At 44.4% G+C, this 13783-nt stretch overlaps 28 non-coding genes across 28 annotated transcripts; all 28 read left to right on the top strand.

The window, feature by feature from the left end:
• The first annotated feature begins 42 nt into the window (after positions 1 to 42).
• TRNAF-GAA (transfer RNA phenylalanine (anticodon GAA)) lies at positions 43 to 115 on the top strand. The gene has a single exon. It is a non-coding gene; the product is annotated as a tRNA-Phe (tRNA).
• Positions 116 to 737: 622 nt separating this feature from the next.
• On the top strand, positions 738 to 810 carry TRNAF-GAA (transfer RNA phenylalanine (anticodon GAA)). The gene has a single exon. It is a non-coding gene; the product is annotated as a tRNA-Phe (tRNA).
• A 272-nt stretch (positions 811 to 1082) lies between these two features.
• TRNAF-GAA (transfer RNA phenylalanine (anticodon GAA)) lies at positions 1083 to 1155 on the top strand. Its single transcript has one exon. It is a non-coding gene; the product is annotated as a tRNA-Phe (tRNA).
• Positions 1156 to 1431: 276 nt separating this feature from the next.
• Positions 1432 to 1504, top strand: TRNAF-GAA (transfer RNA phenylalanine (anticodon GAA)). The gene has a single exon. It is a non-coding gene; the product is annotated as a tRNA-Phe (tRNA).
• Positions 1505 to 1777: 273 nt separating this feature from the next.
• TRNAF-GAA (transfer RNA phenylalanine (anticodon GAA)) lies at positions 1778 to 1850 on the top strand. The gene has a single exon. It is a non-coding gene; the product is annotated as a tRNA-Phe (tRNA).
• A 964-nt stretch (positions 1851 to 2814) lies between these two features.
• On the top strand, positions 2815 to 2887 carry TRNAF-GAA (transfer RNA phenylalanine (anticodon GAA)). Its single transcript has one exon. It is a non-coding gene; the product is annotated as a tRNA-Phe (tRNA).
• A 273-nt stretch (positions 2888 to 3160) lies between these two features.
• On the top strand, positions 3161 to 3233 carry TRNAF-GAA (transfer RNA phenylalanine (anticodon GAA)). Its single transcript has one exon. It is a non-coding gene; the product is annotated as a tRNA-Phe (tRNA).
• Positions 3234 to 4196: 963 nt separating this feature from the next.
• TRNAF-GAA (transfer RNA phenylalanine (anticodon GAA)) lies at positions 4197 to 4269 on the top strand. Its single transcript has one exon. It is a non-coding gene; the product is annotated as a tRNA-Phe (tRNA).
• A 276-nt stretch (positions 4270 to 4545) lies between these two features.
• Positions 4546 to 4618, top strand: TRNAF-GAA (transfer RNA phenylalanine (anticodon GAA)). The gene has a single exon. It is a non-coding gene; the product is annotated as a tRNA-Phe (tRNA).
• Positions 4619 to 4891: 273 nt separating this feature from the next.
• TRNAF-GAA (transfer RNA phenylalanine (anticodon GAA)) lies at positions 4892 to 4964 on the top strand. The gene has a single exon. It is a non-coding gene; the product is annotated as a tRNA-Phe (tRNA).
• Positions 4965 to 5237: 273 nt separating this feature from the next.
• Positions 5238 to 5310, top strand: TRNAF-GAA (transfer RNA phenylalanine (anticodon GAA)). The gene has a single exon. It is a non-coding gene; the product is annotated as a tRNA-Phe (tRNA).
• A 276-nt stretch (positions 5311 to 5586) lies between these two features.
• On the top strand, positions 5587 to 5659 carry TRNAF-GAA (transfer RNA phenylalanine (anticodon GAA)). Its single transcript has one exon. It is a non-coding gene; the product is annotated as a tRNA-Phe (tRNA).
• Positions 5660 to 5931: 272 nt separating this feature from the next.
• On the top strand, positions 5932 to 6004 carry TRNAF-GAA (transfer RNA phenylalanine (anticodon GAA)). Its single transcript has one exon. It is a non-coding gene; the product is annotated as a tRNA-Phe (tRNA).
• Positions 6005 to 6280: 276 nt separating this feature from the next.
• Positions 6281 to 6353, top strand: TRNAF-GAA (transfer RNA phenylalanine (anticodon GAA)). Its single transcript has one exon. It is a non-coding gene; the product is annotated as a tRNA-Phe (tRNA).
• A 619-nt stretch (positions 6354 to 6972) lies between these two features.
• On the top strand, positions 6973 to 7045 carry TRNAF-GAA (transfer RNA phenylalanine (anticodon GAA)). Its single transcript has one exon. It is a non-coding gene; the product is annotated as a tRNA-Phe (tRNA).
• A 272-nt stretch (positions 7046 to 7317) lies between these two features.
• On the top strand, positions 7318 to 7390 carry TRNAF-GAA (transfer RNA phenylalanine (anticodon GAA)). Its single transcript has one exon. It is a non-coding gene; the product is annotated as a tRNA-Phe (tRNA).
• Positions 7391 to 7664: 274 nt separating this feature from the next.
• TRNAF-GAA (transfer RNA phenylalanine (anticodon GAA)) lies at positions 7665 to 7737 on the top strand. Its single transcript has one exon. It is a non-coding gene; the product is annotated as a tRNA-Phe (tRNA).
• A 273-nt stretch (positions 7738 to 8010) lies between these two features.
• TRNAF-GAA (transfer RNA phenylalanine (anticodon GAA)) lies at positions 8011 to 8083 on the top strand. Its single transcript has one exon. It is a non-coding gene; the product is annotated as a tRNA-Phe (tRNA).
• Positions 8084 to 8353: 270 nt separating this feature from the next.
• On the top strand, positions 8354 to 8426 carry TRNAF-GAA (transfer RNA phenylalanine (anticodon GAA)). The gene has a single exon. It is a non-coding gene; the product is annotated as a tRNA-Phe (tRNA).
• Positions 8427 to 8702: 276 nt separating this feature from the next.
• On the top strand, positions 8703 to 8775 carry TRNAF-GAA (transfer RNA phenylalanine (anticodon GAA)). Its single transcript has one exon. It is a non-coding gene; the product is annotated as a tRNA-Phe (tRNA).
• Positions 8776 to 9047: 272 nt separating this feature from the next.
• On the top strand, positions 9048 to 9120 carry TRNAF-GAA (transfer RNA phenylalanine (anticodon GAA)). The gene has a single exon. It is a non-coding gene; the product is annotated as a tRNA-Phe (tRNA).
• A 273-nt stretch (positions 9121 to 9393) lies between these two features.
• On the top strand, positions 9394 to 9466 carry TRNAF-GAA (transfer RNA phenylalanine (anticodon GAA)). The gene has a single exon. It is a non-coding gene; the product is annotated as a tRNA-Phe (tRNA).
• Positions 9467 to 10088: 622 nt separating this feature from the next.
• On the top strand, positions 10089 to 10161 carry TRNAF-GAA (transfer RNA phenylalanine (anticodon GAA)). The gene has a single exon. It is a non-coding gene; the product is annotated as a tRNA-Phe (tRNA).
• A 273-nt stretch (positions 10162 to 10434) lies between these two features.
• Positions 10435 to 10507, top strand: TRNAF-GAA (transfer RNA phenylalanine (anticodon GAA)). The gene has a single exon. It is a non-coding gene; the product is annotated as a tRNA-Phe (tRNA).
• A 272-nt stretch (positions 10508 to 10779) lies between these two features.
• On the top strand, positions 10780 to 10852 carry TRNAF-GAA (transfer RNA phenylalanine (anticodon GAA)). The gene has a single exon. It is a non-coding gene; the product is annotated as a tRNA-Phe (tRNA).
• Positions 10853 to 11125: 273 nt separating this feature from the next.
• On the top strand, positions 11126 to 11198 carry TRNAF-GAA (transfer RNA phenylalanine (anticodon GAA)). Its single transcript has one exon. It is a non-coding gene; the product is annotated as a tRNA-Phe (tRNA).
• Positions 11199 to 11470: 272 nt separating this feature from the next.
• Positions 11471 to 11543, top strand: TRNAF-GAA (transfer RNA phenylalanine (anticodon GAA)). Its single transcript has one exon. It is a non-coding gene; the product is annotated as a tRNA-Phe (tRNA).
• A 956-nt stretch (positions 11544 to 12499) lies between these two features.
• Positions 12500 to 12572, top strand: TRNAF-GAA (transfer RNA phenylalanine (anticodon GAA)). Its single transcript has one exon. It is a non-coding gene; the product is annotated as a tRNA-Phe (tRNA).
• The last annotated feature ends 1211 nt before the right edge of the window (positions 12573 to 13783 follow it).

Consider the following 13783-nt stretch of genomic DNA (forward strand, 5'->3'; position numbering starts at 1 on the left):
GACGTCAATAACATGGCAACTAAACCAATGCTGCAGAAGGAAGCCGAAATAGCTCAGTTGGGAGAGCGTTAGACTGAAGATCTAAAGGTCCCTGGTTCAATCCCGGGTTTCGGCATGATACATATGTTTGCTCAGTTCACCAAATGCTCCCCATTGTGGTTGTCTTTGACAAACCCCAATGACCAGGGCAGCATGAGGAGGCCTTTTTCCAGCAGTGGAGTGACAAAAAGCTCCTGCATTCATTTCTTATCACCACATCGTTCACAGATGCTTTATGAATTGCAATGTGCATCATTGGTCAATAGATTACCCATTGAGCCACTTTTGATAACCTCTATCAAACTGGGACGTCAATAACATGGCAACTAAACCAATGCTGCAGGAGGAAGCCGAAATAGCTCAGTTGGGAGAGCGTGAGACTGAAGATTTAAAGGTCCCTATGTCAATCCCGGGTTTCGGCATGGTACATATTTTTGCTCAGTTCACCAAGTGGTACTACCCATTGTGGTTATCTTTGACAAACCCCAATGGCCAGTGCAGCATGAGGAGGCCTTTATCCAGCAGTAGAGTGACAAAAAGCTCCTGCATTCATTTCTTATCACCGCATCGTTCACAGATGCTTTATGAATTGCCATGTGCATCATGGGTCAATAGATTACCCATTGAGCCACTTTTGATAACCTCTATCAAACTGGGACGTCAATAACATGGCAACTAAACCAATGCTGCAGGAGGGAGCCGAAATAGCTCAGTTGGGAGAGCGTTAGACTGAAGATCTAAAGGTCCCTGGTTCAATCCCGGGGTTCGGCATGGTACATGTTTTTGCTCAGTTCACCAAGTGGTACTACCCATTGATGTTAACTTTGACAAACCCCAATGACCAGTGCAGCATGAGGAGGCCTTCATCCAGCAGTGGAGTGACAAAAACTCTTGCATTAATTTCTTATCACCACATTGTGCACAAATGCATTATGAATTGCAATGTGCATCATTGGTCAATAGATTACCCATTGAGCCACTTTTGATAACCTCTATCAAACTGGGACGTCAATAACATGGCAACTAAACCAATGCTGCAGGAAGCCGAAATAGCTCAGTTGGGAGAGCGTTAGACTGAAGATCTAAAGGTCCCTGGTTCAATCCCGGGTTTCGGCATGGTGCATATTTTTGCTCAGTTCACCAAGTGGAACTACCCATTGTGGTTAACTTTGACAAACCCCAATGACCAGTGCAGCATGAGGAGGCCTTTATCCAGCAGTGGAGTGACAAAAAGCTCCTGCATTCATTTCTTATCACCACATCGTTCACAGATGCTTTATGAATTGCAATGTGCATCATTGGTCAATAGATTACCCATTGAGCCACTTTTGATAACCTCTATCAAACTGGGACGTCAATAACATGGCAACTAAACCAATGCGGCAGGAGGACGCCGAAATAGCTCAGTTGGGAGAGCGTTAGACTGAAGATCTAAAGGTTCCTGGTTCAATCCCGGGTTTCGGCATGGTACATATTTTTGCTCAGTTCACCAAATACTACCCATTGTGGTTATCTTTGACAAACCCCAATGGCCAGTGCAGCATGAGGAGGCCTTTATCCAGCAGTGGAGTGACAAAAAGCTCCTGCATTCATTTCTTATCACCACATCGTTCACAGATGCTTTATGAATTGCAATGTGCATCATTGGTCAATAGATTACCCATTGAGCCACTTTTGATAACCTCTATCAAACTGGGACGTCAATAACATGGCAACTAAACCAATGCGGCAGGAGGACGCCGAAATAGCTCAGTTGGGAGAGCGTTAGACTGAAGATCTAAAGGTCCCTGGTTCAATCCCGGGTTTCGGCATGGTACATATTTTTGCTCAGTTCACCAAATACTACCCATTGTGGTTATCTTTGACAAACCCCAATGGCCAGTGCAGCATGAGGAGGCCTTTATCCAGCAGTAGAGTGACAAAAAGCTCCTGCATTCATTTCTTATCACCGCATCGTTCACAGATGCTTTATGAATTGCAATGTGCATCATTGGTCAATAGATTACCCATTGAGCCACTTTTGATAACCTCTATCAAACTGCGACGTCAATAACAGGGCAACTAAACCAATGCTGCAGTAGGAAGCCGAAATAGCGCAGTTGGGAGAGCGTTAGACTGAAGATCTAAAAGTTCCTGGTTCAATCCTGGGTTTCGGCATGGTTATTATTTTTGCTCAGTTCACCAAATACTACCCATTGTGGTTGTCTTTGACAAACCCCAATGACCAGGGCAGCATGAGGAGGCCTTTTTCCAGCAGTGGAGTGACAAAAAGCTCCTGCATTCATTTCTTATCACCACATCGTTCACAGATGCTTTATGAATTGCAATGTGCATCATTGGTCAATAGATTACCCATTGAGCCACTTTTGATAACCTCTATCAAACTGGGACGCCAATAACATGGCAACTAAACCAATGCGGCAGGAGGAAGCCGAAATAGCTCAGTTGGGAGAGTGTTAGAATGAAGATCTAAAGGTCCCTGGTTCAATCTCGGGTTTCGGCATGGTACATATTTTGCTCAGTTCACCAAATACTACCCATTGTGGTTATCTTTGACAAACCCCAATGACCATGGCAGCATGAGGAGGCCATTTTCCAGCAGTGGAGTGACAAAAGGCTCCTGCATTCATTTCTTATCACCACATCGTTCACAGATGCTTTATGAATTGCAATGTGCATCATTGGTCAATAGATTACCCATTGAGCCGCTTTTGATAACCTCTATCAAACTGGGACGTCAATAACATGGCAACTAAACCAATGCGGCAGAAGGAAGCCGAAATAGCTCAGTTGGGAGAGCGTTAGACTGAAGATCTATAGGTCCCTGGTTCAATCCCGGGTTTCGGCGTGATACATATGTTTGCTCAGTTCACCAAATACTCCCCATTGTGGTTGTCTTTGACAAACCCCAATGACCAGGGCAGCATGAGGAGGCCTTTTTCCAGCAGTGGAGTGACAAAAAGCTCCTGCATTCATTTCTTATCACCACATCGTTCACAGATGCTTTATGAATTGCAATGTGCATCATTGGTCAATAGATTACCCATTGAGCCACTTTTGATAACCTCTATCAAACTGGGACGCCAATAACATGGCAACTAAACCAATGCGGCAGAAGGAAGCCGAAATAGCTCAGTTGGGAGAGCGTTAGACTGAAGATCTAAAGGTCCCTGGTTCAATCCCGGGTTTCGGCATGGTACATATTTTTGCTCAGTTCACCAAGTACTACCCATTGTGGTTATCTTTGACAAACCCCAATGGCCAGTGCAGCATGAGGAGGCCTTTATCCAGCAGTAGAGTGACAAAAAGCTCCTGCATTCATTTCTTATCACCGCATCGTTCACAGATGCTTTATGAATTGCCATGTGCATCATTGGTCAATAGATTACCCATTGAGCCACTTTTGATAACCTCTATCAAACTGGGACGTCAATAACATGGCAACTAAACCAATGCTGCAGAAGGAAGCCGAAATCGCTCAGTTGGGAGAGCGTTAGACTGAAGATCTAAAGGTCCCTGGTTCAATCCCGGGGTTCGGCATGGTACATATTTTGCTCAGTTCACCAAATACTACCCATTGTTGTTATCTTTGACAAACCCCAATGACCAGGGCAGCATGAGGAGGCCTTTTTCCAGCAGTGGAGTGACAAAAAGCTCCTGCATTCATTTCTTATCACCACATCGTTCACAGATGCTTTATGAATTGCAATGTGCATCATTGGTCAATAGATTACCCATTGAGCCACTTTTGATAACCTCTATCAAACTGGGACGTCAATAACATGGCAAGTAAACCAATGCGGCAGCAGGAAGCTGAAATAGCTCAGTTGGGAGAGCGTTAGACTGAAGATCTAAAGGTCCCTGGTTCAATCCCGGGTGTCGGCATGGTACATATTTTGCTCAGTTCACCAAATACTACCCATTGTGGTTATCTTTGACAAACCCCTATGACCAGGGCAGCATGAGGAGGCCTTTATCCAACAGTGGAGTGGCAAAAAGCTCCTGCATTCATTTCTTATCACCACATCGTTCACAGATGCTTCATGAATTGCAATGTGCATCATTGGTCAATAGATTACCCATTGAGCCACTTTTGATAACCTCTATCAAACTGGGACGTCAATAACATGGCAACTAAACCAATTCGGCAGGAGGAAGCCGAAATAGCTCAGTTGGGAGAGCGTTAGACTGAAGATCTAAAGGTCCCTGGTTCAATCCCGGGTTTCGGCATGGTGCATATTTTTGCTCAGTTCACCAAGTGGAACTACCCATTGTGGTTAACTTTGACAAACCCCAATGACCAGTGAAGCATGAGGAGGCCTTTATCCAGCAGTGGAGTGACAAAAAGCTCCTGCATTCATTTCTTATCACCACATCGTTCACAGATGCTTTATGAATTGCAATGTGCATCATTGGTCAATAGATTACCCATTGAGCCACTTTTGATAACCTCTATCAAACTGGGACGTCAATAACATGGCAACTAAACCAATGCGGCAGAAGGAAGCCGAAATAGCTCAGTTGGGAGAGCGTTAGACTGAAGATCTAAAGGTCCCTGGTTCATTCCCGGGTTTCGGCGTGATACATATGTTTGCTCAGTTCACCAAATACTCCCCATTGTGGTTGTCTTTGACAAACCCCAATGACCAGGGCAGCATGAGGAGGCCTTTTTCCAGCAGTGGAGTGTCAAAAAGCTCCTGCATTCATTTCTTATCACCACATCGTTCACAGATGCTTTATGAATTGCAATGTGCATCATTGGTCAATAGACTACCCATTGAGCCACTTTTGATAACCTCTATCAAACTGGGACGCCAATAACATGGCAACTAAACCAATGCGGCAGAAGGAAGCCGAAATAGCTCAGTTGGGAGAGCGTTAGACTGAAGATCTAAAGGTCCCTGGTTCAATCCCGGGTTTCGGCATGGTACATATTTTTGCTCAGTTCACCAAGTACTACCCATTATGGTTATCTTTGACAAACCCCAATGGCCAGTGCAGCATGAGGAGGCCTTTATCCAGCAGTAGAGTGACAAAAAGCTCCTGCATTCATTTCTTATCACCGCATCGTTCACAGATGCTTTATGAATTGCCATGTGCATCATAGGTCAATAGATTACCCATTGAGCCACTTTTGATAACCTCTATCAAACTGGGACGTCAATAACATGGCAACTAAACCAATGCTGCAGGAGGAAGCCGAAATCGCTCAGTTGGGAGAGCGTTAGACTGAAGATCTAAAGGTCCCTGGTTCAATCCCAGGTTTCGGCATGGTACATATTTTTGCTCAGTTCACCATGTGGTACTACCCATTGTGGTTAACTTTGACAAACCCCAATGACCAGTGCAACACGAGGAGGCCTTTATCCAGCAGTGGAGTGACAAAAAGCTCCCGCATGTATTTCTTATCACCACATTGTGCACAAATGCATTATGAATTGCAATGTGCATCATTGGTCAATAGATTACCCATTGAGCCACTTTTGATAACCTCTATCAAACTGGGACGTCAATAACATGGCAACTAAACCAATGCAGCAGGAGGGAGCCGAAATAGCTCAGTTGGGAGAGCGTTAGACTGAAGATCTAAAGGTCCCTGGTTCAATCCCGGGGTTCGGCATGGTACATGTTTTTGCTCAGTTCACCAAGTGGTACTACCCATTGATGTTAACTTTGACAAACCCCAATGACCAGTGCAGCATGAGGAGGCCTTCATCCAGCAGTGGAGTGACAAAAACTCTTGCATTAATTTCTTATCACCACATTGTGCACAAATGCATTATGAATTGCAATGTGCCTCATTGGTCAATAGATTACCCATTGAGCCACTTTTGATAACCTCTATCAAACTGGGACGTCAATAACATGGCAACTAAACCAATGCTGCAGGAAGCCGAAATAGCTCAGTTGGGAGAGCGTTAGACTGAAGATCTAAAGGTCCCTGGTTCAATCCCGGGTTTCGGCATGGTGCATATTTTTGCTCAGTTCACCAAGTGGAACTACCCATTGTGGTTAACTTTGACAAACCCCAATGACCAGTGCAGCATGAGGAGGCCTTTATCCAGCAGTGGAGTGACAAAAAGCTCCTGCATTCATTTCTTATCACCACATCGTTCACAGATGCTTTATGAATTGCAATGTGCATCATTGGTCAATAGATTACCCATTGAGCCACTTTTGATAACCTCTATCAAACTGGGACGTCAATAACATGGCAACTAAACCAATGCGGCAGGAGGACGCCGAAATAGCTCAGTTGGGAGAGCGTTAGACTGAAGATCTAAAGGTCCCTGGTTCAATCCCGGGTTTCGGCATGGTACATATTTTTGCTCAGTTCACCAAATACTACCCATTGTGGTTATCTTTGACAAACCCCAATGGCCAGTGCAGCATGATGAGGCCTTTATCCAGCAGTAGAGTGACAAAAAGCTCCTGCATTCATTTCTTATCACCGCATCGTTCACAGATGCTTTATGAATTGCAATGTGCATCATTGGTCAATAGATTACCCATTGAGCCACTTTTGATAACCTCTATCAAACTGCGACGTCAATAACATGGCAACTAAACCAATGCTGCAGTAGGAAGCCGAAATAGCGCAGTTGGGAGAGCGTTAGACTGAAGATCTAAAGGTTCCTGGTTCAATCCTGGGTTTCGGCATGGTTATTATTTTTGCTCAGTTCACCAAATACTACCCATTGTGGTTGTCTTTGACAAACCCCAATGACCAGGGCAGCATGAGGAGGCCTTTTTCCAGCAGTGGAGTGACAAAAAGCTCCTGCATTCATTTCTTATCACCACATCGTTCACAGATGCTTTATGAATTGCAATGTGCATCATTGGTCAATAGATTACCCATTGAGCCACTTTTGATAACCTCTATCAAACTGGGACGCCAATAACATGGCAACTAAACCAATGCGGCAGGAGGAAGCCGAAATAGCTCAGTTGGGAGAGCGTTAGACTGAAGATCTAAAGGTCCCTGGTTCAATCTCGGGTTTCGGCATGGTACATATTTTGCTCAGTTCACCAAATACTACCCATTGTGGTTATCTTTGACAAACCCCAATGACCATGGCAGCATGAGGAGGCCATTTTCCAGCAGTGGAGTGACAAAAAGCTCCTGCATTCATTTCTTATCACCACATCGTTCACAGATGCTTTATGAATTGCAATGTGCATCATTGGTCAATAGATTACCCATTGAGCCGCTTTTGATAACCTCTATCAAACTGGGACGTCAATAACATGGCAACTAAACCAATGCGGCAGAAGGAAGCCGAAATAGCTCAGTTGGGAGAGCGTTAGACTGAAGATCTAAAGGTCCCTGGTTCAATCCCGGGTTTCGGCGTGATACATATGTTTGCTCAGTTCACCAAATACTCCCCATTGTTGGTTGTCTTTGACAAACCCCAATGACCAGGGCAGCATGAGGAGGCCTTTTTCCAGCAGTGGAGTGACAAAAAGCTCCTGCATTCATTTCTTATCACCACATCGTTCACAGATGCTTAATGAATTGCAATGTGCATCATTGGTCAATGGATTACCCATTGAGCCACTTTTGATAACCTCTATCAAACTGGTACGCCAATAACATGGCAACTAAACCAATGCGGCAGAAGGAAGCCGAAATAGCTCAGTTGGGAGAGCGTTAGACTGAAGATCTAAAGGTCCCTGGTTCAATCCCGGGTTTCGGCATGGTACATATTTTTGCTCAGTTCACCAAGTACTACCCATTGTGGTTATCTTTGACAAACCCCAATGACCAGGGCAGCATGAGGAGGCCTTTTTCCAGCAGTGGAGTGACAAAAAGCTCCTGCATTCATTTCTTATCACCACATCGTTCACAGATGCTTTATGAATTGCAATGTGCATCATTGGTCAATGGATTACCCATTGAGCCACTTTTGATAACCTCTATCAAACTGGGACGCCAATAACATGGCAACTAAACCAATGCGGCAGAAGGAAGCCGAAATAGCTCAGTTGGGAGAGCGTTAGACTGAAGATCTAAAGGTCCCTGGTTCAATCCCGGGTTTCGGCATGGTACATATTTTTGCTCAGTTTACCAAGTACTACCCATTGTGGTTATCTTTGACAAACCCCAATGGCCAGTGCAGCATGAGGAGGCCTTTATCCAGCAGTAGAGTGACAAAAAGCTCCTGCATTCATTTCTTATCACCGCATCGTTCACAGATGCTTTATGAATTGCCATGTGCATCATTGGTCAATAGATTACCCATTGAGCCACTTTTGATAACCTCTATCAAACTGGGACGTCAATAACATGGCAACTAAACCAATGCTGCAGGAAGCCGAAATAGCTCAGTTGGGAGAGCGTTAGACTGAAGATCTAAAGGTCCCTGGTTCAATCCCGGGTTTCGGCATGGTGCATATTTTTGCTCAGTTCACCAAGTGGAACTACCCATTGTGGTTAACTTTGACAAACCCCAATGACCAGTGCAGCATGAGGAGGCCTTTATCCAGCAGTGGAGTGACAAAAAGCTCCTGCATTCATTTCTTATCACCACATCGTTCACAGATGCTTTATGAATTGCAATGTGCATCATTGGTCAATAGATTACCCATTGAGCCACTTTTGATAACCTCTATCAAACTGGGACGCCAATAACATGGCAACTAAACCAATGCGGCAGGAGGAAGCCGAAATAGCTCAGTTGGGAGAGCGTTAGACTGAAAATCTAAAGGTCCCTGGTTCAATCTCGGGTTTCGGCATGGTACATATTTTGCTCAGTTCACCAAATACTACCCATTGTGGTTATCTTTGACAAACCCCAATGACCATGGCAGCATGAGGAGGCCATTTTCCAGCAGTGGAGTGACAAAAAGCTCCTGCATTCATTTCTTATCACCACATCGTTCACAGATGCTTTATGAATTGCAATGTGCATCATTGGTCAATAGATTAGCCATTGAGCCGCTTTTGATAACCTCTATCAAACTGGGACGTCAATAACATGGCAACTAAACCAATGCGGCAGAAGGAAGCCGAAATAGCTCAGTTGGGAGAGCGTTAGACTGAAGATCTAAAGGTCCCTGGTTCAATCCCGGGTTTCGGCGTGATACATATGTTTGCTCAGTTCACCAAATACTCCCCATTGTGGTTGTCTTGGACAAACCCCAATGACCAGGGCAGCATGAGGAGGCCTTTTTCCAGCAGTGGAGTGACAAAAAGCTCCTGCATTCATTTCTTATCACCACATCGTTCACAGATGCTTTATGAATTGCAATGTGCATCATTGGTCAATAGATTACCCATTGAGCCACTTTTGATAACCTCTATCAAACTGGGACGCCAATAACATGGCAACTAAACCAATGCGGCAGAAGGAAGCCGAAATAGCTCAGTTGGGAGAGCGTTAGACTGAAGATCTAAAGGTCCCTGGTTCAATCCCGGGTTTCGGCATGGTACATATTTTTGCTCAGTTCACCAAGTACTACCCATTGTGGTTATCTTTGACAAACCCCAATGGCCAGTGCAGCATGAGGAGGCCTTTATCCAGCAGTAGAGTGACAAAAAGCTCCTGCATTCATTTCTTATCACCGCATCGTTCACAGATGCTTTAAGAATTGCCATGTGCATCATTGGTCAATAGATTACCCATTGAGCCACTTTTGATAACCTCTATCAAACTGGGACGTCAATAACATGGCAACTAAACCAATGTTGCAGGAGGAAGCCGAAATAGCTCAGTTGGGAGAGCGTTAGACTGAAGATATAAAGGTCCCTGGTTCAATCCCGGGTTTCGGCATGGTACATATTTTTGCTCAGTTCACCATGTGGTACTATCCATTGTGGTTAACTTTGACAAACCCCAATGACCAGTGCAGCACGAGGAGGCCTTTATCCAGCAGTGGAGTGACAAAAAGCTCCCATATGTATTTCTTATCACCACATTGTGCACAAATGCATTATGAATTGCAATGTGCATCATTGGTCAATAGATTACCCATTGAGCCGCTTTTGATAACCTCTATCAAACTGGGACGTCAATAACATGGCAACTAAACCAATGCGGCAGAAGGAAGCCGAAATAGCTCAGTTGGGAGAGCGTTAGACTGAAGATCTAAAGGTCCCTGGTTCAATCCCGGGTTTCGGCATGGTACATATTTTTGCTCAGTTCACCAAGTACTACCCATTGTGGTTATATTTGACAAACCCCAATGGCCAGTGCAGCATGAGGAGGCCTTTATCCAGCAGTAGAGTGACAAAAAGCTCCTGCATTCATTTCTTATCACCGCATCGTTCACAGATGCTTTATGAATTGCAATGTGCATCATTGGTCAATAGATTACCCATTGAGCCACTTTTGATAACCTCTATCAAACTGGGACGTCAATAACATGGCAACTAAACCAATGCTGCAGGAGGGAGCCGAAATAGCTCAGTTGGGAGAGCGTTAGACTGAAGATCTAAAGGTCCCTGGTTCAATCCCGGGTTTCGGCATGGTACAAATTTTTGCTCAGTTCACCAAGTACTACCCATTGTGGTTATCTTTGACAAACCCCAATGACCAGTGCAGCATGATGAGGCCTTTATCCAGCAGTGGAGTGACAAAAATTCCTGCATTAATTTCTTATCACCACATCGCTCACAGATGCTTTATGAATTGCAATGGGCATCATTGGTCAATAGATTACCCATTGAGCCACTTTTGATAACCTCTATCAAACTGGGACGTCAATAACATGGCAACTAAACCAATGCGGCAGGAGGATGCCGAAATAGCTCAGTTGGGAGAGCGTTAGACTGAAGATCTAAAGGTCCCTGGTTCAATCCCGGGTTTCGGCATGGTACATATTTTTGCTCAGTTCACCAAGTACTACCCATTGTGGTTAACTTTGACAAACCCCAATGATCAGTGCAGCATGAGGAGGACTTTATCCAGCAGAGTAGTGACAAAAAGCTCCTGCATTCATTTCTTATCACCACATCGCTCACAGATGCTTTATGAATTGCAATGGGCATCATTGGTCAATAGATTACCCATTGAGCCACTTTTGATAACCTCTATCAAACTGGGACGTCAATAACATGGCAACTAAACCAATGCGGCAGGAGGATGCCGAAATAGCTCAGTTGGGAGAGCGTTAGACTGAAGATCTAAAGGTCCCTGGTTCAATCCCGGGTTTCGGCATGGTACATATTTTGCTCATTTCACCAAATACTACCCATTGTTGTTATCTTTGACAAACCCCAATGACCAGGGCAGCATGAGGAGGCCTTTTTCCAGCAGTGGAGTGACAAAAAGCTCCTGCATTCATTTCTTATCACCACATCGTTCACAGATGCTTTATGAATTGCAATGTGCATCATTGGTCAATAGATTACCCATTGAGCCACTTTTGATAACCTCTATCAAACTGGGACGTCAATAACATGGCAACTAAACCAATTTGGCAGGAGGAAGCCGAAATAGCTCAGTTGGGAGAGCGTTAGACTGAAGATCTAAAGGTCCCTGGTTCAATCCCGGGTTTCGGCATGGTGCATATTTTTGCTCAGTTCACCAAGTGGAACTACCCATTGTGGTTAACTTTGACAAACCCCAATGACCAGTGAAGCATGAGGAGGCCTTTATCCAGCAGTGGAGTGACAAAAAGCTCCTGCATTGATTTCTTATCACCACATCGTTCACAGATGCTTTATGAATTGCAATGTGCATCATTGGTCAATAGATTACCCATTGAGCCACTTTTGATAACCTCTATCAAACTGGGACGTCAATAACATGGCAACTAAACCAATGCGGCAGGAGGACGCCGAAATAGCTCAGTTGGGGGAGCGTTAGACTGAAGATCTAAAGGTCCCTGGTTCAATCCCGGGTTTCAGCATGGTACGTTTTTTTGCTCAGTTCACCAAATACTCCCCATTGTGGTTGTCTTTGACAAACCCCAATGACCATGGCAGCATGAGGAGGCCTTTTTCCAGCAGTGGAGTGACAAAAAGCTCCTGCATTCATTTCTTATCACCACATCGTTCACAGATGCTTTATGAATTGCAATGTGCATCATTGGTCAATAGATTACCCATTGAGCCACTTTTGATAACCTCTATGAAACTGGTACGTCAATAACATGGCAACTTAACCAAAGCTGCAGGAGGAAGTCGAAATAGCTCAGTTGGGAGAGCGTTAGACTGAAGATCTAAAGGTCCCGGGTTTCGGCATGGTACATATTTTTGCTCAGTTCACCAAATACTCCCCATTGTGGTTGTCTTTGACAAACCCCAATGACCAGGGCAGCATGAGGAGGCCTTTTTCCAGCAGTGGAGTGTCAAAAAGCTCCTGCATTCATTTCTTATCACCACATCGTTCACAGATGCTTTATGAATTGCAATGTGCATCATTGGTCAATAGATTACCCATTGAGCCACTTTTGATAACCTCTATCAAACTGGGACGTCAATAACATGGCAACTAAACCAATGCGGCAGGAGGACGCCGAAATAGCTCAGTTGGGAGAGCGTTAGACTGAAGATCTAAAGGTCCCTGGTTCAATCCCGGGTTTCGGCATGGTACATATTTTTGCTCAGTTCACCAAATACTACCCATTGAGGTTATCTTTGACAAACCCCAATGACCAGGGCAGCATGAGAAGGCCTTTATCCAGCAGTGGAGTGACAAAAAGCTCCTGCATTCATTTCTTATCACCACATCGTTCACAGATGCTTTATGAATTGCAATGTGCATCATTGGTCAATAGATTACCCATTGAGCCACTTTTGATAACCTCTATCAAACTGGGACATCAATAACATGGCAACTAAACCAATGCTGCAAGAGGAAGCCGAAAAAGCTCATTTGGAAGAGCGTTAGACTGAAGATCTAAAGGTCCCTGGTTTAATCCCGGGTTTCGGCATGGTACGTTTTTTTGCTCAGTTCACCAAGTGGTACTACCCATTGTGGTTAACTTTGACAAACCACAATTACCAGTGCAACATGAGGAGGACTTTATCCAGCAGTGGAGTGACAAAAAGCTCCCGTATGTATTTCTTATCAACACATTATGCACAAATGCATTATGAATTGCAATGTGCATCTTTGGTCAATAGATTACCCATTGAGCCACTTTTGATAACCCCTATCAAACTGGGACGTCAATAACATGGCAACTAAACCAATGCGGCAGGAGGAAGCCGAAATAGCTCAGTTGGGAGAGCGTTAGACTGAAGATCTAAAGGTCGCTGGTTCAATCTCGGGTTTCGGCATGGTAAATATTTTTGCTCAGTTCACCAAGTACTACCCATTCTGGTTATCTTTGACAAACCCCAATGACCAGTGCAGCATGAGGAGGCCTTTATCCAGCAGTGCAGTGACAAAAAGCTCCCATATGTATTTATTATCACCACATTGTGCACAAATGCATTATGAATTGCAATGTGCATCATTGGTCAATAGATTACCCATTGAGCCACTTTTGATAACCTCTATCAAACTGGGACGTCAATAACATGGCAACTAAACCAATGTTGCAGGAGGAAGCCGAAATAGCTCAGTTGGGAGAGCGTTAGACTGAAGATATAAAGGTCCCTGGTTCAATCCCGGGTTTCGGCATGGTACATATTTTTGCTCAGTTCACCATGTGGTACTATCCATTGTGGTTAACTTTGACAAACCCCAATGACCAGTGCAGCACGAGGAGGCCTTTATCCAGCAGTGGAGTGACAAAAAGCTCCCATATGTATTTCTTATCACCACATTGTGCACAAATGCATTATGAATTG

The sequence above is a fragment of the Lampetra fluviatilis genome, chromosome 21, assembly GCF_964198595.1.
Source record: "Lampetra fluviatilis chromosome 21, kcLamFluv1.1, whole genome shotgun sequence".
NCBI classification, from domain to species: Eukaryota; Metazoa; Chordata; class Hyperoartia; order Petromyzontiformes; family Petromyzontidae; genus Lampetra; species Lampetra fluviatilis.